The sequence below is a fragment of the Cervus elaphus genome, chromosome 31 (genome assembly GCF_910594005.1).
Source record: "Cervus elaphus chromosome 31, mCerEla1.1, whole genome shotgun sequence".
In the NCBI taxonomy this organism is placed as follows: domain Eukaryota; kingdom Metazoa; phylum Chordata; class Mammalia; order Artiodactyla; family Cervidae; genus Cervus; species Cervus elaphus.
In genome coordinates this window covers 6,299,950-6,325,922 of record NC_057845.1, presented here as the reverse complement: position 1 = coordinate 6,325,922, position 25,973 = coordinate 6,299,950, and the positions used below count along the sequence as shown (strand labels likewise).

At 45.5% G+C, this 25,973-nt stretch overlaps 1 protein-coding gene across 5 annotated transcripts in view; it reads right to left on the bottom strand.

The window, feature by feature from the left end:
- Positions 1 to 25,973, bottom strand: part of TIAM1 (TIAM Rac1 associated GEF 1) — a 451,497-nt gene that overhangs the window by 224,267 nt on the left and 201,257 nt on the right. The window contains exon 1 of one of the 5 annotated variants that reach the window (XM_043892671.1): positions 7,341 to 7,472. The exons of the other annotated variants lie outside the window; for them this stretch is intronic. The gene's annotated coding sequence lies outside the window, so the exon portion shown is untranslated. Of the gene's footprint in view, positions 1 to 7,340; positions 7,473 to 25,973 lie in introns of those variants that run through there. 5 annotated transcript variants of the gene reach the window in all.

Here is a 25,973-nt window from a genome sequence, read left to right as displayed (position 1 = left end):
CAGGCTTGAGCGGCCACACTGATGGGAGGAAAGCAAGCTGGTCTGCTTGCTGTTTCTTATGTTCCCCAACCCGGGATCGAACCCAAGCCCCTGCCATGGAAGCATGGAGTCTTAACCCCTGGACCGCCAGGGAAGTCCCTGGAGGAAGGCAAGCGTGGAAAGAATAACTATACGTGTATAGTTAGAAAGCCCCTTTTGGTCTAAATCATCCTCGCCCAGAGACGTTAAGTGGGAGATGTTGCTCAGGGCAGAGGACACTGTCCCCACACAGCAGAGGAACTTTAGAGCCATGAGTTCCCTTTTGCTGGACTTCCTAGAAGAGTCTCACGCCACACACGGGAGGCAGGAAAGCTGTCTGCTCCGCATATTTCTTTTCTCCAAGTGCCTGTAAACCAGACACTTTTCCCCCTGGATCCTTCCAGCAGGAAGGCCCTTGCCTCTCAAGCGATGATGGGACCCCATCTGGGCACAGCAGTGAAGGCCACATGAAGCACCCCACTGCAACCAAACCTACTTCCCAATTCAGGAGAAGATTCAACCTCCCTGTTCCAAGGAACCTGATCTCACATACGACAGTCCCAGAAAAAGCCCATCTGCTACCAAGCTTTCCCCACCGATCTCCAAATCAATTCTTTCTTCCTCTTTTCTGGTGTCACGAGGGCAGGCAAAGAAAAAGTCAGGAAAACAAAGGTAGGAAGGTTAACCCAGAAAGTCTCTAAAATGATGTAATCTGAAAATCAGTGGGAACCGTCTTCCTCACGACTCAAGGTGAAAGGAATCAGTGCATATGTATGGAGGCTCCCAAAGGGCAGACCGACCCGGCTCACAGTGGCCCTGACTTGGGGTGCCCCCCCACCTCCTCATCAAGCCTGAAAGACTGGCCTGTCCATGTGGATGACCCAAGAAGAAAGGGCCCTAAGTGACCCAGACAGTAAAGAATCTGCCTGCAGTGCAGGAGACCCAGGTTCAACCCCTGGGTCAGGAAGATCCCTTGGAGAAGGGAATGGCAAACCACTCCAGGATTCTTGCCTGAAGAATCCCGTGGACAGAGGGCCCTGGCGAGCTACATTCCAGGGGTCCTTGAGTTGCCAAGAGTAGGACACGACTGAGTGATTAACCCTTTCACTTTCAAGCATCAGAAAGTTCCCAGGAAATCCATTTTGAAGTCTCAGTTTCTGAGCAGGTAGAATCAGAACCCCTCTTCTCATCAAAACAGTCACAGATAATGAAACTTCTATCGTCCTGAATAGGAGGATTTCGACGGATCCTAAGACAAGAAGGACTTTAAAAGCTTGCCTCCTCATGTCCCAGCCTTCTGCAAACACTCTACTTACCCCCATCCCAAACAGGAGAGGCTTCTCAAGATCTCCAAATGTGCCATCCGCAGGGGCAGCTCATGTCCTAGGTGAGAGGCTAGAACCCAGAGCCATCACACCCCATGGGACCAGCCCTCCTGCTTCTGGCTTCAGGTCTAAAGGGGTGGGGCTCAGTCCACTGTGGTTCTACCCACAAGAAAAGACACAGGAAAGCAATAGGTTTTGTGCTCACCTTTCATATTCCTCTAGAGGTTACGAGATCCTCCTCGGAAACCTCACTGTGATAACTTAGGAAAAGTACCTCACATGCTGTAGACAGGCTTCCCCTATAGCTCAGTCGGTAAAGAATCTTCCTGCAATGCAGGAGACTCGGGTTCGATTTCTGGGTTGGGAAGATCCCTCGAGAAGGAAATAGCAACCCACTCCAGTATCCTTGCCTGAAGAATCCCATTGGCAGAGGAGCCTGGCAGGCTATAGTCCATGGGGTCGCAAGAGTCAGACATGACTTGGAAACGAAACCACCACCACCACCACCATGTTATAGGTACTCAATAAATCAGTATTTAGTATTCATAATCTAACAAGCAATTTGTATTTGAATAATCAAAGAAGCATTTGCGTGTATGCTAAGTCGCTTCAGTTGTGTCCAACTCTGTGCGACACTATGGACTGTAGCCCACCAGGCCCCTCTGTCCATGGGATTCTCCAGGCAAGAATACTGGAGCGGGTTGCCATGCCCTCCCCCAGATCTTCCCAACCCAGGGGTTGAACCTTCATTTCATACGTCTCCTGCACTGGCAGCCGGATTCTTTACCACTAGCACCACCTTCGCTTACCAGGCCCCCATACCACCGTGGCTTCATACAAAGCTCTCTGGCCATGGTTATTCTTGCCCACTAAAATCTCATAATTTATGAAAGCCCAAATTGTCAAACACTAGAGGAAACGAGTCCAAGGTACCGCATGAGGCGCTAGGACCTAGCTCAAGATCTTACAAATCCATCCAGAACCATTAAAAAAGACAGCTTTCCAAAAGTGATGACCTCTCACCCTCAAGTTTCACCAATGAATGGTATGCTAATACTTTGTTTTCAAGCAAAGGAATCAAAATAAACTAGGGAAGCAGAGCTGCAAAACACTTAGGAAGACTATGGGCCCTCTTGTTCTCCGTTCTCATAAAAACACCAGCTAAAACAAACAGCAGCTCCGGTGCTATCACTAAGCCCTCGGGGTCATAGCAGACAGGCCAGGTCAAGGGCAGCTGGTTAGTCAATCTGCCGACTTGGAAAATAACCCCATGGCGAAGGCCAATTCACTCCGCAAAATGTAAACCAAGACTCGCTCCTTGGGCAGAATAGCAAATGATGCTGCACCACACCATAAAGCCTTTCTCTGCTCACAATCCTTCCCCATGCCCAGCTCAGCCCCCATTGCAACACTGAATGCCTAAATAAATCTTAACTAATTATGCCACAGATTCTCCCAGGATCTATTCAGAGGAGAAACCCCAGGGAGAACAAACAACTTGAGTTTGGAGACGTCAATAATGCTACAGTCCTTTGTGCAGGAATATTACCCAACCAACCTCCTCCACCCTTTGCTCTTCATTTCCCTTCTTGGTTAAGAGGTCGGCAGCAGCATTCAACGATCCATATCTCCCCACAAAGCATGAACAAACTCCAAGCCCGGGAAGAAGACGCTCAGAAAATGCGGCGGAAATACGAAATCAACGTGGCTATCAACCCCAAGCATCTCCCAGCTAAATTCTGTAGTAACTAAGGTTAACAAACTTTGCCTTCAAAGGAGCAACCCCACTGCCTTACATCCCAAGTTTTGAGCTTTGTACCCTGTGTGGGCTCAGCCACTTCAGTCGTGTCCGACTCTTTGTGATCCCATGGACTGTAGCCCGCCAGGCTCCTCTGTGCATGGGATTCTCCAGGCAAGAATACTAGAGTGCATTGCCATTTCCTTCTCCAGAGGATCTTCCCGACCCAAGGATCAAACCCAGGTCTCCTGCACTGCAGGCAGATTCTTTACCATCTGAGCCACCAGGGAAGCCCCGATGTGGACCCTGAAGACAGCCCAAAAAAAAGAAAGAAAGAAAGGGAGGGAATTAGAAGAGAGCAGTGAGACTCTCAAGGGGGTGAAATGAACTGAAGGAAAATATACAATAACCCCAGGAAGCTGTCGATGGTGAGAGTTGCACAACAATGCGTGTGTACTTACTGCCTCTGAACAGTACGCACGCGGGTGTGTGTGTGTGCGCGTGTGTATGTGTGTGTGTGTATGCGTGTGTATGTGTGTGTGCGCACACGCACATGCTAAGTTGCTTCAGTTGTGTCTGACTCTCTGCGACCCTTAGGGATTATAGCTTGCCAGGTTCCCTTATCCGTGGGATTCTCCAGGGAACAATACTGGAGTGAGTTGCCATGTCCTCCTCCACGGAATCTTCCTGACCTAACAATAGAACCAGAGTCTCTTCCGTCTCCTGCACTGGCAGGAGGGTTCTTTACCACTAGTGCCATCTTATAGTATTAATATCAGGAAATGTGGTGGAAATACAAAATCAATGTAGTGTTCATCAGCCCCAACCATCTCCCACCATATTAAAATAGTATGTTTTAGGCTATGCCACTTTTTCCACAATTAAAAAAAAATTTTTTTCATTAAAAAAAAAAGTGGAGGGGGGGAAATGTACAGTCAGTTTACCATCAATTCACTGGGATAATTTGAAAATATGGAAAGGGACCCTGGTAATTCCACTTGCCCGGAATTAAAAAAAAAAAAAATGCTAGAAGTAGATTTTTTTCATGCTGCTGCAGTGCCCTTCCACATTTCTGGAGGGAGGCAATGAGAGAGCTGTGACCTTGGACGAGCGCAGCGGAGGAAAGAACTCCATGGACTACAGTTTACTATCTACTTGTGCCAAACCACGAGGTAGGCACCTGACATGAAAACTCAGAGAAAGCTCACTAAGGCCCCCCAGAATAGTTTCCATTACCTGTCTCACAGTAGGGGACCCACAGGCTCAGAGAGGTTAGGCAACCTTCCCCGGGCCACACAGCTACACCCGAGAGCAGGAATTCAAACCCAGCTCTTTCTGACTCCAAAGTCATTGTTCTTACACCACCACCACATACTCAGAAAGATTTTCTGAGGAAACTCTAAAATGCCAAGGCTCATGCATTAAATATGAACCAAACTGAAACTCTTTTCCTCAGTCATTACAACAAATTTGCTCTGTCTCAGTACAAAGTAAACTTGTATTGTTAAGTGGGTTGAAATCACCTTCAATTCACTTTAAATTATCAGTAAGTCTTGGGTGAATTCTAGTAAGGTATTTCCAAAACAATTTCACAGGGTGTGTCCCAGTGAATATGCAAAACCCCCGTTACAACAATTTGCTCCAACAGGTATGATACTCAGAGACATAAATACACAGTATCTTCCTCCATACAACTAGGAGACTTAGTTATTTAGTTTCAAAGGCTCTTGAAATCTTTTTTGACAGAGTTCCACAGGGCACAATTTTTTAAATGCATGTAAACTTACAAGAAGTTGTGTTTGTTTATACTTCATTTAAAATATAAACAAAATAATATATAAACAAAACCAAAGTTAGGTCTTTCAAAAATGAATAAAACTGATAATATATTAGCAAGGTTGATCAAAAAGAAAAAAGGCACAAATCACCAATTCCAGAAATGAAACAAGAAATGCTTCTACAGATGCTATACTCTTGAAAAATATTATGAAAGGATAGTATGTGTAACTTTATATCAATAAGTTTAACATGAAATGGGAAAATCCCTATTAATCCCTATTAAAAAGAAAACAAAACTAATTACTGAAAACAAGATTATCTTAATAGCCTTACTTCTACAGAATAAACTGAACTTGCAATAATAAAAAAATAAAATCCAAGGACTTTCTTGGTGGTCCAAGGGTTAAGACTCCACAATACCAATGAAAGAGGGGCAGGTTCAATCCCTGGTCATATAACTGAGATCCCACACGCCCTGCAGCGCAGCCAAACAATATAAACAAATAAATAAATAAGATAAAACTCAAATATCCAGAGCCCATCCAGGTTACTTATGAGCGAGGTACAGAGACCACAAGAAAACAACGATACAGATAAACACCTGCAAGGTCACATAGCATAATTAACACAGGTTTCAAACAGCTTCACGATGCTATCCCCAGGCAGTCCCATGTGACAGTGTCTAGAAACCTTTCTGAATAACATATTCCCCCTTCCCTAGCTGAGGATGACTGTTCCATAAACTCCATAAACCAGGGTCTATTAGTCAGTTTTAGCAGCACCATCACGAGATCGAGTCTGGTTGTCTTTCCTGTTGAGTAAGTCACTGAAGGCTCCTTGGCGGGGTAGGAGGAATCAGCATCAAGTTCATCCCCACGTGCATGCTCTTTCTGGAGCCCACAACAAGCTGGGACGCGGGGCTCCCGCAGCCCAGACCATGCCTCCTGTTGCTTCTCCCTGGCACGTGTGGGTGCTCATGTTCAGCAGCTAAGTCACGACTGACTCTCTGCGACTCCATGGACTGTAGCCCTCTGCAGCCAGGCTCCTCTGTCCCTGGGATTCTCCAGGCAAGAATACTGGAGTGGGTTGCCATGTCCTCCTCCAGGGGAATCTTCTCCACCCAGAGATTGAACCCCAGGTCTCCTGCATTAGCAGGCAGGTTCTTTACCACGGAGCCACCTAGGAAGCCCAGCATGTGTCTAGATTGGTTTAAAAGTAATTTCATTCTACTTCTGTATCATAAACTTCGAGCAAGGTACAAGGCTAAGACTGTGGGAACAGCATCCTGTCCCCCAAGCCCCGAAGTTCAGATGGAAGGTTGCCTGGGGAAGTCAGGCTGGTCCATTCTGGCTTTAGAAGAACGACAGAATCGGCCACTAACATCGGCCAGTCACACCCACCCCAGAACTTGGAGAAGCCCTTACAAAATAAAACTCAGTTTTCTACAAATATAAGACCCACACATTCATTCGCCTTTGCTTCTGGCTCAGAGAGTAGGACAATTCTCTAAAAATTCTTACAAAAGATCAGCTTACAACACACACACACCCCTCCCACTGGTCTGCACTAACCTGTTGATCAGATAGGAAATAGATGACACAGATAACAGTTAGCCCCCAGGCCTCCACCTAACGACCCTGCAGTGAGGACACACTGCACATGTCAAAAGAAAGCTCTTTGAGGGGCTCAAAATAAAACCTAAAGAATGCCCGCATTTGTCCAAGTTTATCCTCTGCTGAGACAAGTGTCTCTTGCAATCAACCCAACCTCTGTGCCACCCTCCACCCAAACTTCCTCTCCCCACCCCACCAGAAATCGACTTGGGCAATCAACCTAAAGACAAGCCAACTGCCACAGAAAACTAACATTTTTCAAGAAAAAAAGTTCCACATAAATAAATAACACCTCAATAGCCAGAAACCCTGGAACTGTACTCACTCAATCAGACAGAATTAATGAGAAACGTAGACTTCCCAGGCTTCACTCCAGAATTCCCACCCAGGAGCCTGTTAGCACCACAGCTTCGGAATATTCCTTCGGAAGTTTTTGTCCCTTAAAATCCCGAGACTTTCACGGGGTTCATTTTCAAAGACGTGGCCACTGAGCGCGCGGCAGGGCAGCCTGAGACACGGCGCATCTTTGGTGGATAACAGGATTCCCCAGTCTCCTTCCAGAACCCAGATTCAGCGAGATCCTTGGTTACAGAAAGGGCGCGCGCGGAAGGGGGTGGGGGATGAAGCGCTTTCAAAACCCCGAACCCCTTTCCCCAGGAAGCAGAACCCACTTGGGTGGTGTCCCCGGGCAGCCCCAGCGCAGCGCGGAGACGCGCCCCGCCGATCCCGGGCGCACAGGTCCCCGCGCGGCAGCTGCGGAGGCCGGGCTCCCGTCCGGCCTCTCGCCTCCCCAGGGCTGCTGGCCCACACCTCCCAACACAAAGAAATTTGCGGGTGAAAAGAACCGGGTTTGAAATTCAAGCTCACCGCCGCTCAGCGAGGCGCACATGCCGCTCGCGTCTTGCTTCCCATCTCTCAGAACTTCCAGTAACAGAAATGAGGAAGCAGCCAGCCTTCCCCGGGCTCCAGGCGGTGGGAGTGGGCGTTACCTTGAGAAGTTTCGTGCTGTGATGAGTCCGGTCATTTGGGTGTGTAGAAGAAGGCTTGTGGCTCCTCCCCGCACACCGTCGCCTCCCTCCTCTCCGCCTCCTCCGATTCAAGTCTGCCTTTAGTGTGCGCAACGCCGTGGGCTCCCCAGCGCCCAGCGCCTGCATCCTTAGGGGAAATTTAATTCCTAACAGGTTTTACCCATTTTACAGACGAACCTGGTCACCCTGCAAAAAGTCTATTTTTCGAAACCACGTGGCATAAAAGCAGTGCCTCTTACCTGATTTAAGAGGCTATAAATCTTAAATAACTGCACGTACCCGCTCTTCCCCGGCAGGAACATGGGTAGTTCAGCAACTGGAGACCTAATTTCCTGAATATGTAGTTTAAAAGAGTCGAGGACAGGAAGAAAAAAAAAAAACCACTTTCAGCTGCTTATTTTTCCTTTAAAGCCTATTAGAAAATATTTCAGGTATACAAAAATATACTTGAAAATAATATAATGAACCAGACAACTTAAAAAAATTAAAATTACCAATCTTGTTGAAGCCATCTGTAAACTCCTCCCTGAAATGCATCCCCCTGCCCCTCCTCTTTGAAATATAACTGCTGTAATTTGATTTCCCATGAGCAATTTCTATATCACAGTTTCCTAAAGGACACAAGCCAACAAATTTCACCTGAAAGCAGTCCAGTGGTGTCTTTCAGCTGGGCTTGCTCTTGGTTCCCAAACAGAAGTTCGCTTAAATAAAACTTAAAAGGACCACACATGAAATGAAGCCTCAGGTGGCCAGTTCAAGAGAAGGAAAGAAACCACAGTATAAGAAAATAGGATATCTGGAATGACAAGCAAGAGGCCCTGTCTGAAAGAGTTGAAGCATTCATGGATGAAATTGATAGATTAATAGCGTATTATCATTTTACAAGGTTAATAGCTGTGTCAAAAGCCAAGGATACTGACCCACGCTGCAAGGGACTTTTTTCAAACAAACAGGCTACAGAAATAGAAACACAACATTGCTCATTAAAGAGGTCCTAATTGCTCAAGTGCCTGTCAGAGACACAGGCTGGGAGCAATACTCAGAAAAGGGAACTTTCAAGATAATCATAAAAATCAAAATGGTAAAAACCACAATCCATTCAAAGCTGATTCAAAAATGAGGAAGAAGTAGATGCCTAGTCGATTTTTATATTCCCAGTACCTTGCTGAGAAGCTAGCGTAAGTAAACATTTAAAGACTGTCTGATAAATGAATGAAGCAAACAACCAAATGAATGTTCAGTAAGACTTCTGAAGGAGCAGAATGAAAAAGGAAGGCAGTGGTCCTGATAGGGGATAGTGGTTTCGGTCCTGGATTTGGATAATGGTCCTTAACAAAAGGTGACTTTGCCCTGAGGGGATATTTAGCATTGGAGACACAACTTGGGGGTGCATTACATTCAAACAGGTGACAGTCAGGGATGCTGCTAAGCACCCCAAAATGCACAGGAAAGCCCCCTTCAACAAAGGGTTATCCAGCCCAAGAGACCAATAGTGCTGCTAGCGAGAGACCCTGACAGAGGTCTTGCTATCAACTGTCGCTTAACAGACATTCCATCTATGATCACCAACATTATAAAGAGACTCTCCTGGGACTTATGAAAATACAGAATAGCATTTCTCCTTCATTTTCATTGTGCAGCATTTGATGACTGATAGCTGTCCATGTGAGCTCAGAATCAGGAAAAAAGTTTACCGATCTGGGGCACAGCCTCAGGTTCATGCAACTCACAAAACCAAATTCTGTTGAACTTGGATGAAGATAATCAAGACAGGGTTGAGAGGAAGATAACAGAAAGCCAGGGTATCAGCTTGAGAATCATTGTATGGCTGGGCAAGGATCATCGGGTGCAAAATGAAAGAGTTGTGAAAGATACACAGGGCCGGGCTTATCCCAGTCACATCAGTCATCTCTCTGTAGACAGTCATTAGCTGGAGACACTTCACTGAGAACAGGAAGGATGTTTAATCTCATTACAGCTTATCGAAAAGCAAGTTACAAATCACTTACAGGAAAAAGAATGCAAGCATCACAAAGTCGACATCTTTTCTACAGGTTTTTCTAGTCTCATCATTACCTAAGAAGTATTGAATACTTCTTTTAACTAGGATGCCGTATTTTTTTTTCTTCTTTCTTGAATAAGAAAGAGATTTGTGGTTGTGGTTCAGAGGGGTGAGGAGTGTGTGCAAGGGGGCAGTGGGCTTGCTCATTTTGAATCCCCCTTAAAACCTACCAGATGGTAGGTTCTCAATAAATGGACATGGGATTAAACTGAAGGAGTCCCCACTATACTACCCACCTCTCAGGCCAGAAAAGAGAGTCCCCTTTAGTTGCTTCTGGCAGAAATCCACAGGACACCAGGGGGTTCAAGAGTCTGCATGATCTGACAGCACATAAAAGTCTGCTGACTGCATTCAGTAGCTGACAGATTGCCAAGGACCTGATGTGGGCGACAAGGGCCAGCCTAGACCAGGATCAGAACCCAAGCGTTCCCAAGCGGCGGCCACTGGCCTCACAGAGGGATGTCTCTTTGCACCAAAGCGCTTACTCCCATAACAGAAGGAAGAGTGCCAAGCTGTGGGTCCCCTCCACAAGCCACACGACAAACTGACTAGGAAGACACTCGAGCCCTTCTTAAGGCACCAGCTTCCGAACTGCAGCTTCTAAGGCCACTCGTTTTGCTTTTAAAAATTCATATGAATTTAGGAGAAGAACAAGCAAGCACAGTTATGAGCCCTACCACCAGCAATGAACTCGGGCATCCACATGCAATACTTCTGTAACAGAGAAATACAACCAGTAGAGGGCACACAACTGGCTTTTGTTTTCACCAGTCATCTGCGATCAAGATAAACCTGGAGACGATATTAAATGAAACGAGTTACAAGAGTAATCCTCCACTACCACAAGTGGGAAAAAAGAAAGATTTACCTAAAAAACAGTTTGAAAAGAATCTCCAAGCCATCACACCCTTAAACGGTATTTATACTGCTTATGGATATTTTATACAAGAGCTAGCTAAACAGGCAATTATAATTAATTAATTAACTAAATAATCAATTAATACATGTTGGAAAACAACATTTAATATGTGGGGAAGAAAGCCACAAAGGGTTAAAGGTCTCTCTTCTTTGTCAGCTGAATTTACACTCAGAAAAAACTAATTTTTTTTTAATTTTCCCCAAAGATTTTACTAGGTCTTTATCTTGCTATTTTGCTTATTAGACCTATAATAGCTGGCTTTTAAAATTCCTTAGAAATTGTGTTCTCAACGACACAAATGCCCTTCTTAAACAAGATTCTTCTAGATGAGCTGCTCAAGTGTCTTCAAAACCAACTTGCTCAGGAATCAAAGCAGCTTAACCCCAAATCATCGTAATCAGCTGAGCTGAAAAGATCTGCAGAGTTGATATCAGTGCCTGCAGTGAGCCCTCCGCCACTCTCCCCAGTCTGCATCTGCAGCTAGGAAGGAGGACTAAGGAATCAGTGCTCACACCAACCTGCCATCACCTTTGTCACCCTGAATCAGCAACAAAGCTGGGGAGAAAGTGCTCCTTAAGGGAGGTGAAGCCCAACTGGGGTGTTAATTAACACCGTCAAATATTCTGAATCCAAATAAAACGATTCCCCAGCATAGGTACGGATCTAAACACAGATCCGGTTAATCCTATGATGTCACTATGGAAACTCAGAAGCTTCTTCACAAATACATTTCGCAGTTGACTGCCGTCTGATCGCCAAAATCAATTTTTTATGTTTGAAACTGACTGAAAGTCTAAATATGGATCCATGTCACCCAGCCCGCTCGGTGATCTGAGGATGTGTTCAGGGACACCAACATGTTTGAAAACCCTTGACTCAGCCCTGGACGAGCGAGGCCTTCCTTCTCTCTGAGAAGAAACCAAAGCCCACCCTTTGAATGTCTTGTCTTGTCTTGATGTGCAAGTGAAAGTGAAAGTGTTAGTCACTCAGTTGACTCTGTGTGACGCCAGGGACTGTAGCCCCCCCCAGGCTCCTCCGTCCATGGGACTCTCCAGGCAAGAATACTGGGGTGGGTTGCCATGCCCTCCTCCAGGGGATCTTCCCAACCCAGGGGTGGAATCCGGGTCTCCTGCATTGCAGACGGATTCTTTACCATCTGAGCCACCAGGGAAGCCCATAATGTGCAAAGCTCTCATTAAATTAGATTCGATAAAAGAATGTTTTATGACTTTACACTTTGCACCAACCAAACTTTGAGAGTCTTTCTTTCCTTTTACTCTCTTAAAGTGCTTATATTGTTGTTATTGTTTAGTGGCTAAATCATGTCCAACTCTTTTGCAACCCCATGGACCCACCAGGCTCCTCTGCCCATGGGGTTTCCCAGGTAAGAATACTCAAATGGGTTGCCATTTTCTTCCCCAGAGAAACTGTTAACATAGTTTTTACTATCTGAAAACTGAATGCAAAATCAATAAGCAGAAATAATCCTGAAAAATACAACATCTGCGGAAAGAGGCTGTGCAAACTCTAATAGCCTTTAAAGGCCACCTCCAGAATACACTGCAGTGACTGTGTGGCAAGTTCCTTGAAATCCAAAGGCTTCAATTTCCTCAACCATATAAATGATGGTGTTCAAATTAATTTTCTCTGACTTCCCAGCTCTAACTTCCAATTATATGTTTCCATGACTTTAAAATTCCCATTGGCTTTCATTGCCCCAAATTACATTTCTTTACAGACCACTTTTATCTCACATGCCAAGGCTAAGAGTTTCAGGACTCAGTGGTGATTAACGTAACTGAACCCGGACTTGTAACTGCAAGGGTGATGGGGAGAGGGGAGGAAGGGTAGCCAGGGGACAGAGGTAACAAGGAAGACAGAGGAAGAGTCCATGAACTCTCAGCCCCTATTAGCTTCACCCACATGGAGCCCAATGCTGTCCTGCCCCCCCACACACACTGTGAGGCAGTTGGTTCCAAGGTCTCCAAGCTCCTTGCGCAAGAGATGCATGTGGTTCGTGGGGGTGAGAGCATCTGGGTTCTCACTGGTGTGGGATCTTTTAGGCATCTCTCTGCTCGAGAGCAATAAACAATAACAGTTATTATTGGCACGAAGAGTCACATCACGGCTGAGTAACGAATGTACCAAGATAAGAAGTCAAGCTCTAATTTCATTCCCGCTATCTTTCCAAAGAACATGCAGCCGTGATAACCTTACCATTCAGTATGATAGCCTCCTGCAAAAGCTGGGGCAGGGAGTGTTCTCACTGGGGAGGCCTCCTTTGCTCACAGGAGGTGCAAAAACAGGCAGTAAGAAGACCTAGTTCAAGTCCAGGCTCCACCAACAACCAGTAAGTGACTTAAAGCAAACCCTCCAGTCTCTTCAGTAAACTGGGAAGTTGACACAGATGCCTTGGACAATGGGCGGGATGGGCTAATGGCTTTGTAGGAGCACATGCCTAATATTTTCCCTAAACGGTAAAGAGCAAAACACAGGCAAAGACATGTCAGTCAGGAAATAAGCCAAGACTGCGTCTCAAGCTGTTTTAGGGTTTAGAACGTTTTTGATGTTTTTCTGTTGATAATGTTATTTTGGTCGTGGATATAGATAGTACAGTTGGGACATGAGCTTCCCAGGTGACTCAGCGGTAAAGAATCGACCTGCCCATACAGGAGACACGGGTTCGATCCCTGGGCAGGGAAGATCCCCTGGAGAAGGGAATGGCAACCCACTCCAGTATTCCTGCCTGAGATATCCCACGGACAGAGGAGCCCGGCGGGCTGCAGTCCAGGGGGTTACAGAAGAATCAGACACGACTTAGTGACCAAACAACAACACAGCTGAGACTAGTCACATGCTGAATGAGAGAGTGGGGGCCCTTCCAAGACCCCAGGTCCACAGAGACCCCTCTTGAGCCCTTCCTATCAAGTCTCTATTATGAGGAAGCAACACGTCCCCTCATGAGGATCACCACAGTGAGTAACAGCAGCCTTTGGTGTTCACCAAGGACAGTCAATAAAATAGTATTAGGTTTTGTTTTTCATGGGGAAGAGTAGCTTTTAACTTTATTTTATATTACAGTAGAGTGGTAAATGTCATTTCACATTTTCTGCATTACCCAGAACATATCCAGGTGAAGCTGGGTAGGGAGGACACACCTAGCACTTGAGTACAACCGGGAAGTGATGCATTTCAACACCTGACATCTGACAGTTCTCTGCTAGTGAAAGGAACACAATCAATTCAAATCAGGGGACTTGTAATGCCAGGAACTTGCTAATGGGAATCCGCTTATTTCGCTTTCCCTTCCAAGCACACAAGTATTGGATTTTATGTCTCTAAGACCACACGGTGCCATTTTCCCTAGACACAGATCCAAAAGGCAAAGATTACTTTCAATCAGGAAATGCAACAAGCTTATACATCAGAATAGTAAAAGGCCTGAGGTGAGGCAACAGACTCATGGAGAGTCACAGACCAATGTATACAAGAGCCGAAACGAGGGTGGCAATCTTGCAGGTCAGAAAGGTGAAGTGACCGGCTCAGGCTCACAGAATAAAATGATGGCAGATTCAGCCTGGAAGCCAGACTGACTGAAACCTGCTGTACATTCCACCAATTCAGGTATTCCCTCCTTAAAATAATTCCCTAAAATAAACATTAAAGGCAGCATAAAAGTGAAAGTTGCTCAGCTGTGCCCCACTCTTTGTGACCCCGTGGACTGTAGCCTGCCAGGCCCCTCTGTCCAGGGGATTCTCCAGGCAAGAATACTGGAGTGGGTAGCCATTCCCTTCTCCAGAGGCTCTTCCCAACCCAGGGATGGAACCCAGGTCTCCCTCATTGCAGGCAGATTCTTTACTGTCTGAGCCATCAGGGAAGCCCGAGAATACTGGAGTGGGTAGCCGTTCCCTTCTGAAAGGGATCTTCCTGACCCAGGAATCGAACCAGGGTCTCCTGCATTGCAGGTGGACTCTTTACCAGCTGAGCCACCAGGAAGGCCAAAGGTGGCATATACATAAGTAACTCTGTGCCCCAACACAGTGCAGAAGACATGTATAAATTAAAAATGATATGCATTGATCCCATCTACAGCCAATAGCAAACATAGTAACTGGATGCACAAGAAACTTCTTGGCTCAACTCCAGACAAGCAAACAAGAGGCTCAGAGGCCTGGGATGGAAGGATGCAATCAAGCCAGGATGGCTGGAGGCCGGCTGACTCACCAGCTGCCAGCATCCTCCCAAACAAACCACAGTGGTAAGCTTGGCAAGAAAACGGGGAAGCCTGGTAAAGACATGGGACACTCATACCTGCCCAAGGGTCAAGAGGGCACCCTGGTCAAAGACAAGGATCCCCCAATTTGAAAAGTCCTACTCCTTGAGTCCCAAGAAATTAAAATATATCTCCACAGATGATACAAAATGGCATCATTCCTAACTTGCACATGAATGTTCAATGCAGTATTATTCACAACAGGCAAAAAGTGAAAACAACTGAGGCGTCCATCAGCAAGTGAATGGGTAAACAGGATGCCATCTGATAAACACAGGGCAATATCACTCAGCCATTAAAAGGAATGGAGGATGATACTTGCTACAATACGGATGAACCTTGAAAATGTCATGCAACAGTGACAAGATCAAAGCCCACTCAGGTGAAATACCTAGACTAGGCAAACCCATGGATAGAAAGAGGAGATCAGAGGTTACCAGGCGCTGAAGGGCAGGGGATTTACTGCTGAATGGTTACAGTGTTTCTTGGAGGTGATGAAAAAGTTTGGGACATAGACAGTGACGGTCATTGTACAATCTTATCAATGTAATAACTGTTACTGAATTGTAAACACAAAACTGGTTAAAATGACAAGTATTATGTTGCCTTTTTTTAACCACAATTTTTTTTTAAGATTCAAAACGAGAATTCATCGCTTTCAAACTACTGGTTGAGGTACATGTAGCTTTTCACAATACGGCTGTTAAAAAGTCATCAAAACTTTAAGCACATTAACTAGCTTTAATATGTGCCTAAATCCTGAAAGATGATGCTGTGAAAGTGCTGCACTCAATATGCCAGTAAATTTGGAAAACTCAGCAGTGGCCACAGGACTGGAAAAGGTCCATTTTCATTTCATTGCCAAAGAAAGGCAATCCCAAAGAATGCTCAAACGACCGCACAATTGCACTCATCTCACATGGTAGTAAAGTAATGCTCAAAATTCTCCAAGCCAGGCTTCAGCAATACGTGAACTGAGAACTTCCAGATGTTCAAGCTGGTTTTAGAAAAAGCAGAGGAACCAGAGATCAAATTGCCAATATCCACTGGATCATCGAAAAAGCAAGAGAGTTCCAGAAAAACATCTATTTCTGCTTTATTGACTATGCCAAAGCCTTCGACTGTGTGGATCACAATAAACTGTGAAAAATTCTGAAAGAGATGGGAATACTAGACCACCTGACCTGCCTCTTGAGAAACCTGTATGCAGGTCAGGAAGCAACAGTTAGAACTGGACATGGAACAACAGACTGGTCCCAAATAGGAAAAGGAGTATGTGAAGGCTGTATATTGTCACCCTGCTTATTTAACATATATGCAGAGTACATCATGAGAAACACTGGGCTGGAGGAAGCACAAGCTGGAATCAAGATTGCCGGGAGAAATATCAATAACCTCAGATATGCAGACGACACCACCCATATGGCAGAAAGTGAAGAGGAACTAAAAAGCCTCTTGATGAAAGTGAGAGAGGAGAGGGACAAAGTTGGCTTAAAGCTCAACATTCAGAAAACTAAGATCATGGCATCTGGTCCCATCACCTCATGGGAAATAGATGGGGAAACAGTGTAAACAGTGGCAGACTTTATTTTTTGGGGCTCCAAAATCACTGCAGATGGTGACTGCAGCCATGAAATTAAAAGATGCTTACTCCTCAGAAGGAAAGTTATGACCAACCTAGATAGCATATTAAAAAGCAGAGACGTTACTTTGTCAACGAAGGTACGTCTAGTCAAGGCTATGGTTTTTCCAGTGGTCATGTATGAATGTGAGAGTTGGACTGTGAAGAAAGCTGAGCACCGAAGAATTGATGCTTTTGAACTGTGGTGTTGGAGAAGACTCTTGAGAGTCCCTTGGACTGCAAGGAGATCCAACCAGTCCATCCTGAAGGAGATCAGTCCTGGGTGTTCATTGGAAGGGCTGATGTTGAAGCTGAAACTCCAATACTTTGGCCACCTCATGCGAAGAGTTGACTCATTGGAAAAGACCCTGATGCTGGGAGGGATTGGAGGCAGGAGGAGAAGGGGACAAAAAAGGATGAGATGGCTGGATGGCGTCACTGACTCGATGGGCATGAGTTTGAGTAAACTCCGGGAGTTGGTGATGGACAGGGAGGCCTGGCGTGCTGCGATTCATGGGGTCGCAAAGAGTCGGACACGACTGAGCAACTGAACTGAACTGATTCTCCCTGTCACATCACCGTGCCCTTGATCATACACCTAGGACCATTTTTCTCTGACTGTTAGTGGTAAAATGGGATTGTCTAGTCTGTAAAATTAAATCTCTTGTAATCACCAAGATAAAACGAGGCACAAGAGGCACATCAAGAGCTTCCACGGGGCCAGGCGTCAGACCTGTAGAGAACATCTCTCACTTCCACCAATCCATCCCAGTCCCAACTTTCACAGCAGAACATGAAGCCAGAAAGGGTGGGACCTGAGCCCAGAACAGTAAGAGGAGAAAACAACTCAAATTCAAATTATCAAACGAAAATACTAAATGGCACACTTTTTTTTTTCTCGAGAGTGATAAACAGTCTTTTACTGGGTTTGGTTCAGTTCTAAGATGAAAGAAAATATAGCCATGGAAAATGTCTTATACTCCTAGTGTTAACTGTTTCACATTTCCGTTTAATTGAATATTGGTTGTTTTTTATTATTGAAACTTTATATTTTCTTTTTCTACTGTTTTCTAAATATACATTTTAGTTTTTTGCAGAGCATGTTTTATACATGTAACCCACATAGCAGACCTAGACTAGCCAGGAATTCCTTTTCTAGTCACAGGCCTATTTTCTGATTTTCCTAAAGCCTCAGCCCCTCATCTGTAAAATGGTTATAATGTGGGCTGGCCAAAAAGTTCCTTTGGGTTTTTCTGCAACACCTTACAGAAAAGATGAACAAACTTTTCAGCCACCCCAAACAGTATTTCACTTGTGACGCTATGGGAGGCTGAGGGCACTGAGAAAATTTATGAGGACCTCTGTCAAAACCATAGGACTGGGGTCTGCTCATCAATTTTTGTAGCCGGGTCTCATGACAATGCAACAAAGTGCTAGACCCATTTAACAGATAAAGAGACTGAGGCACACAGGGGTTAAGTGAACTGCCCAAAGCTGTTCAACAGGAGGAGGCAGGTCTGAAATTCTAACTTGGTCTCACAGAGGCTGGGAGCCTGGCTCTTCCCAACCTCAATACTACACTTGGCCTGTAGCCTGGTCACTCATCATTGACCTGGGCAGCCTCACGTGCACAGCTTACTGTCCTCATCACCTCCAGAAGTCATAGATTCTCACCTCCTCACAAAGTCACAGAAGATGAGTCTGATTGCCGAAGCCTGTGGTTACTCACAGGGCACCCTGTCTCCCTCCCAAGACCAAATGGACAGCAAGCCACATACTTCAGGGTCTGTCATTAAGTTTCTGCAAGATAATCATCACTCCATCTGAGAAAGATGACTGAACAATGTATCTAAGGTGAGCAAGTTCAACTGGGCAACAGTCAAAGACTATGCATAACCCACATGAAGAAAATCCATCAGTTCAGTTCAGTTGCTCAGTCATGTCCAACTCTTTGCAACACCATGGGCTGCAGCACGCCAGGCTTCCCTGTCCATCACCAACTCCCAGAATTTACTCAAACTCATGTCTAAAGAGTCAGTGAGGCCATCCAACCATCTCATCCTCTGTGGTCCCCTTCTCCTCCTGCCTTCAATCTTTCCCAGCGTCAAGGTCTTTTCAACTGAGTCAGTTCTTCACATCAGATGGCCAAAGTACTGGAGTTTCAGCTTCAGCAGCAGTCCTTCCAATGAATATTCAGAACTAATTTCCTTTAGGATTCAAAGTGTCCTTTCGCAGAACCAAGGTCCCCTGCCAGAGGCAAGTTCCAGGTCCAGGTTGAGATAATTAACCATTGGGTGGGTATTTTATACTAACCTATTTGCAATGTTGGTTCCCAGTCAAAAGAAATACATGATGAACAGAATCTTGTTGGCGCTCAACCAGCTCACACTCTCCCAGACTTCCCACTAAAGCACAGCAGGTGACTCACAGGATGAAACCCTGCTCTTGGCATAGGTACCAAGAGTTACGCATGCCGCCTGGTCGGTGTGGAGGGGGCTCCTCTCCAAGCGGGTTGAGCAACGCTTCACCAGGTCACCTGAAACCCTGAGTGCAGTCTTCTACTCCCAGCCGCCTTGCTACTGAGAAAAGGAATTTCTCAGCATCGGATTATGATGATGCCCGACCTGCCAAGCTTTGAAATCTTTGCAGAAGGCTGGCAATGACCAAGATAAGCCATCTCAGCTTCAACGCATTCACACACCTTGCTCAAGCTCGGGTCTGTGACTCAGCCTCCTCCCTCCTCCCAAAGCCCTGCGCCCTGAGAGCCTTTGTCCTTCTTTGCTGACCACAGATGAACTCAGCCATTGGAGAACAGCTGTGATCCCTTCCGTGCTGAACGTTCCATTGGCAAAAATTAGTCAGGTCGGCTGGGTGTGAGGTCAGCTGTTTCCTGAAGGAACACCCACCAGAGAGTTCCCTTTCCCGCTCCAAAAAAAATCAAATATAGCTCTTAACCAGCCTCATAGATGCTACTGCACATACATGGAGCCTATTGACTCAGTCGACTTTGATAACCACAAACAACATTCTTGGCTTTCGGCATCAGCATGGGGTTTTTGTTTCCATGGGAACATGGTACCAGCTTGCGCTATTTGCTCCGGTGGGAACGTGCCCTCATTCTGAGTATACATGGACCCTAGATTTGAGCCCTTTATTCAAGGTACCTTCTCTGGGAGGTCCTTACGCCTCCCTCATCCTCCTTCCCACTTCCCGGCTTTATTTCTTCCTCCTTTATACACACAAACGATGTTAACACATGCGCGCTACATCAACAAGAAAAAGACCAATGACCAAATAGAAAAATGACAAGTGATTTAAACAGGTTGTTCACAATAGAGGATATTCCAAATGGCTGAGAAACCCATGAGAAGACATTTAGCCTTCATTAGGAAAATATAAATTAAATCCAGAAAATCCTCTTATTACCAGAACAGCTAGAATAAAAATGAGTGATAACGCCAGGAGTCCCCGAGGACATGAAACAACAGGAACTGTTTTATACTCTCAGGGAGAGCGGAACTGGCTCAACTTCCTTCTCTATCAAAGATGAAAAATCAGCAATTCCACTCCCAGAGATAAACCCAAGAAATGCATGCACATGTGCACTCAGGGAGCTGTCCCCAAACATCCTTTGCAGCATTATTCATAGTAGCCAAATGCTCGAACTAACCCATATTTCACCAGCACTAGAATGGTTAGATCAGTTACAGTCTGCTTATACAATGAAACTGTGAAATAGTGAAAATGGACCAATTAGACCTACACACGAGAGGAATCTCATTGTTTAAAAAGTGAGGAAATGAAACCATATCTAAAATAGTAAATAAAGAACGGCGGCTCAGATGGTAAAGAACTGTCTGCAATGTGGGAGACCTGGGTTGGATCCCTGGGTCGGGAAGATCCCCAGGAGGAGGGAACGGCTACCCACTCCAGTATTCTTGCCTGGAGAATTCCATGGACAGAGGAGCCTGGCGGGCTGTAGTCTGTGGGGTTTCAAAGAGTCAGACACAACTGAGTGACTTTCACTTTCACTTGGGCTTCCCTGGTGTCTCAGCTGGTAAAGAATCCACCTGCAAAGAAGGAGACCTGGGCTCCATCCCTGGTTTGGGAAGATCCCCAGGAGGAGGGAACGGCTACCCACTCCAGTATTCTGGTCTGGAGAATTCCACGGACTGTATAGTCTATGGGGTCACAACTGAGCCACTAACACTTTCATTTTCTGCTCATATAAGATTCAAAACTAAACTACAGTGCTCAAAGAGACATAATTGAGTAATAAAATGGAAGAAAAGCAAAACCAAGATTTCATAGAAGTCTGGCCCAGTTGTTATCTTCAGGAGGTGGGAGGACATCGTGATTGAGCACAGAGGGGCAGGTCTTCTGGCGGGGCTGACAACACCTCCGCTTCTTGAGCTGGTGATGACCACACCCACCTTAGAGTGGTAAGCACATAATAGCACATTCAAGTGTGCTATTCCAAGCGTGTGGCCTGTTTCACAATTTAAAAAGAGTTTAGAAACCCCCTCCACCAAGAAAATCCACATGAAAACTATCTTGGAGAAAAATATCTTTCATCAAATATTAACCCCCTTCCCAAATAAGAAAGCCTCTTATTTTTAGGCTACAGATATAAAATCCTGTATAAACAGCGGTGCTTCATTAAAAAAAAAAAAAAATCTCTGAAAGAAAGCTCAATGACTAAGACAGTTAATGACACATAAGATAACATTCTTGTTCTAAAGGGAATACTTAGTGCATGAAGTCATTCTTTTCCAACCATTAAAGTACTAGTAGGTCATATGGACATAGATTCCAGTAACTCTTTTCCTTAAGGACTATTGTCATAAGTGTGACTGATTAGAAAAAGATCCTGATGCTGGGAAGGATGGAAGGCAGAAGAAGAAGGGAGTGACAGAGGATGAGATGGTTAGAAAGCATCAACAGCTCAGTAGACAAGAACCTGAGCAAACTCCGTGAGATAGTGGAGGACAGAGAAGCCTGGCGTGCTGCAGTCCATGGTGTCAAAGAGAGTCAGACACAACTCAGGGACTGAATGATAACAACAGATAGATCTTCCCAACCCAAGGATCGGACCCGGGTCTCCCGCACTGCAGGCAGATTCTGTACCGTCTGAGACACTCAGGAATCCCGAGACATAGATAGATAGATAGACAGATAGATATGATGTATATATTTATCATTATGTACACATATATGTACATGTTTATGTATTATAGCTCAGTCAGTAAAAGAATCTGCCTGCAGTACAGGAGACCTGGCTTCAATCCCTGGGTTGGGAAGCTCCCCTAGAGAAGGAAATGGCGACCCACTAGAGTATCCTTGCCTGGAAAATCTCATGGACAGAGGAGCCTGGTGGGCTGCAGTCCATGGGTTCACACGACTGAGCGACTAACACTTGCTTACTTACTTATGTATTATATACAGTCAGCCTAAGAATATGCCACTCAATATGCACTCCATACGCCAGCAAATTTGGAAAACTCAGCAGTGGCCACAGGACTGGAAAAGGTCAGTTTTCATTCCAATGCTTTTATTGAAGAATTGATGCTTTTGAACTGTGGTGTTGGAGAAGACTCTTGAGTCCCTTGGACTGCAAGGAGATCCAACCAGTCCATCCTAAAGGAAATCAGTCCTAAATATTCTTTGGAAGGACTGATGTTGAAGCTGAAACTCCAATACTTTGGCCACCTGATGTAAAAAGCTGACTCATTTGGATAGACTCTGATGCTGGGAAAGATTGAGGGCAGGAGGAGAAGGGGACGACAGAGGATGAGATGGCTGGATGGCATCACCAACTCAATGGGCATGAGTTTGAGTAAACTCCGGGAGTTGGTGATGGACAGGGAGGCCTGGTGTGCTGCAGTCCATGGGGTCGCAAAGAGTTGGACACGACTGAGTGACTTAACTGAAGCATAAGAATACACCTCTTGCAAGGACTTTAAGATGACAGAAGCATGTAACAGTGGGCTCAGCACACTGACTCTTCCCTACTTCTTCTAAGGAGTCACTGGAGGTATGGACCTAATGCTTACAACTTGGAAGCACCAGAAAGAAAGTACAAAAGATCCAGTGGTCAACCCCCCACTGATCCCAAGGACTCAAGCCATTCACCCAATAGGTTTTGCCCTTGTCCTCATGATGAATCATGGAACCATTACCCTTGAATGTGCTATAATTTTTAATTTTAAAGAAATGCCCAAATGACCATTCATCTCTTAGAGCACTCTTCCTTACCCACACCATGAAGCGGTTAATTTCTTTATGTTCTGATGAGTAGCCAACCTATAAACAGGAACATCAAGTTCTGTGATGTCTTTTTTGCAGAGGAGTAGCAGCGGGGACCACTCCTTCCCTCCTTTATTTGTTACTATTTTTCTCTACATGCTTCACCCTTTCTTCTTTCTCCATCCTCAGACACAAAGGGTGGGATAATCATTAAACCCCAAGCCCCTGAACACAGTCATTGGCCCAGACATGGGTTGACCACCTATATTAGCCAATCAGAGAACTTCCTTCAGAATAATTTCTTTAAAGTGAGGAAGTCAGTCTAGAGCTGCTGGCAGCCAAGTCTCTGCTGTGTTCAAGCCAGACAGAGAAAAATCTAATTCAACTCAGGGAGAAACTGGGATGAAAGACAGAGACTCCTGATGTGCCGACACCCTTAGATCTAACTGTCCCCTAAATCCAGCTTTACCCTGCTCCTTACAGGGTCCAATGTTTCCATTTTGACCTTCTGTAAGTCAACTTGTGTTAGTCACTCAGTCATGTCTGACTCATTGTGATCTCATGGACTATAGCCCAACCAGGCTCCTCTGTCCATGGAATTCTCCAGGCAAGAATACTGGAGTGGGTTTCCATTTCCTTCTCCAGGGACTCTTCCCCACCCCGGGATCGAACCTGGGTCTCCCACATTGTAGGCAGACGCTTTACCAAGTGAGCCTCCAGGGAATCAACTTGAGTTTTTAAACCCTGCAACACAAAATTCTAACTAATAGTGGTGGGACCTCAGTTTTCTTTTTTTTGGTGGTTTTATTGTTGATGTTGCTATTTTACTGATAGAAGATGCAGAAATCTGCCCCTGTGATCTACAGCACACCTCCACACCACACATTTGTGAAAAAATCGCTTGTGAGTCCCTAAGCCTACCCTCTTTTTTTAAACTGTTATTTTATATTGGAATGGAGTCGATTAACAATGTTGTATTAGTTTCAGGTATACAGCAGAGTGATTCTGTTATACATGTGCATTTATCTATTCTTTATAAATTCTTTTCCCATTTACATAATACTGAGTAGAGTTCTCTGTGCTATAGGTCCTTGTTGGGTGTGTGTGTGCACACACTAAGTCGCTTCAGTATATGGACTGTTGCCCACCAAGCTCCTCTGTCCATGGATTCTTCAGGCAAGGATATGGCTATGGGTTGTCATGTCCTCCTCCAGATCTTCCCAACCCAGGGATCGAACCTGAGTCTCTCACGTCTCCTGTGTTGGCAGGTGGGTACTTTACTACTAGCGTCACCTGGGAAGCCCCCTTGTTGGTTGTCCATTTGAAATATAGCAGTGTGTGTCCATGTCCACCCAAAACTCCCTAACTATCCCTTCTCACCCTTCCCCCCTGGTAACCATAAGTTCCTTCTCTAAGTCTGTGAGTCTCTTTCTGTTTTGTAAATGTTTGCTATATGCAGAATCTAACTTTCTCTTTTTACTTCTTTTAAAACTGCACCCTAGGTGTGTTCTTCTCCCTATGTTACTTACTTCTTATTTAATCTTGATCTTTTTCTTTACCCAATGTTGAATGATGCGTGGCGAGTATCTTGGATTCTTCTCTGTTCCGTGAGATGGGTGATCTCCCCCAAACTAAGGCCTGAAAGTGGCGCAGCGGCTGTGGGTGCTTTTGCAGCATCCAGAGTACGGTCTTAGAGCTCTTCCCAAAGAAACCTCTGTAGCTCTGAGGAAACTCCACGCTTGGGGTAACCAAAGGAAGTGCCTTTGCAACCACACAACATGCAACGGAACCACAGAAAGGGGAAAAAAAGCCACTTCCGGTATATTTTCTGAAGCATTTCACTTAAAAGGAGATCAAGAAAGAAACAGGAGGAAAAACACAGAGCAAAACAGCTCCTTGACAACAGAGGAGAATGTTCAGGGCTGCAGGGGTCATTTGCATGGACTTCATACATCTCTCCATTATCCTGATAATAAAGGACATAATTTCAGCATTTTCTAAGAGGGCAAAAATGCATTCCTCGTTGCACCAGCTAATAGCTTTCTGAAGTAATTCCACGGTGAGTTCACAGGACACCCCCCTCCTCCCCGCCTCTGCCCTGCCCCGCCCTGCTTCCTAGGGATGGATTAGAGGCCCCAGCACTGCATAGTTTTACCTTTCTCTGAACCACAAAAAAAAATTAAAAGGATCCCAGGTGGAGTAAATTTGTTCAGCAAAGAACCATGTAAAAATGAAATTGCTTCTAGAGAGTTCTCTCAGAGCTTAATGAATGGGACCCCGTTTCTCAATCAAAAATTCTGATCAAATGGAAAGCCCTTCAGAGGTTCCTGCCGAAAACCCACTCTGCTGGCCTTGCAGCCAGCAGCTGGAGTGGAGTATTGGGGAGCAGAGGAAGCTGCGTTTGGCAGTGGAATAGTGGAACCGAGAAAATACTGGAATAAGAGCCACAGATGCAAAGTAAAGCACAGCTCAGCCTACAGGAATTGCTGATACGAGCTGGGCTTCCCTGGCGGATCACGTGGTAAAGAGTCCGCCTGCAGTGCAGGAGACCCGGGTTCAATCCCTGGGTCTCGAAGATCCCCTGGAGAAGGGAACGGCTACCCACGAGTACTCTTGCCTGGAGAATCCCATGGACAGAGGAGCTTGGCAGGCTATAGTCCATGGAGTCGCAAGGAGTCAGACACACCTGAGCGACTAACACTTTCCAATTCAATACAATCTATGCTTTATAAAGATATCTTGGAGCAGCTGATGCCATGGTGGCCAAAAACCACCATGGATGGCTGGCTGGCTGGCTGGACAGACTAAGAAGAGTGACAGTTACAAAAGTGAGCGTGTGCTGAAGGAGGGGAGAAGGAGGACAGGCAGACCACATCAAAATCGCTGAACAGTGGCCTGCACCACAGGGGACAAGTTTTTCTATGAAGAGCAGATGGTATTTCAGGCTTTACGGATATTATAGGCTTACCTGGATCTCCCAAAATTCCTATGTTCTAACACTGGGCTTCCCAGGTGGCGCTAGTGGTAAAGAATTCGCCTGCCAATGGGCGAATTACTGCCCATTAATGCCCATTAATGCAGGCTTAATGCCTGCATTGGGAAGATCCCCTGGAGGAGGACATGGCAGCCCACTCCAGTATTCTTGCCTGAACAATCCCAAGGACAGAGAAGCTTAGCAGGTTAGAGGGTCCATAGGGTCATAAAGAGTCAGACGCAACTGAGAATCGAGCATACAACCCTCAAAGCTCAGAATACGACAGAGTATGACAGTATTTGGAGATAAGATCTTCAATGAAGTAATTAAGTTAAAATTAGCTCAAACCAGGAATTCCCTGCCAGTCCAGTGGTTAA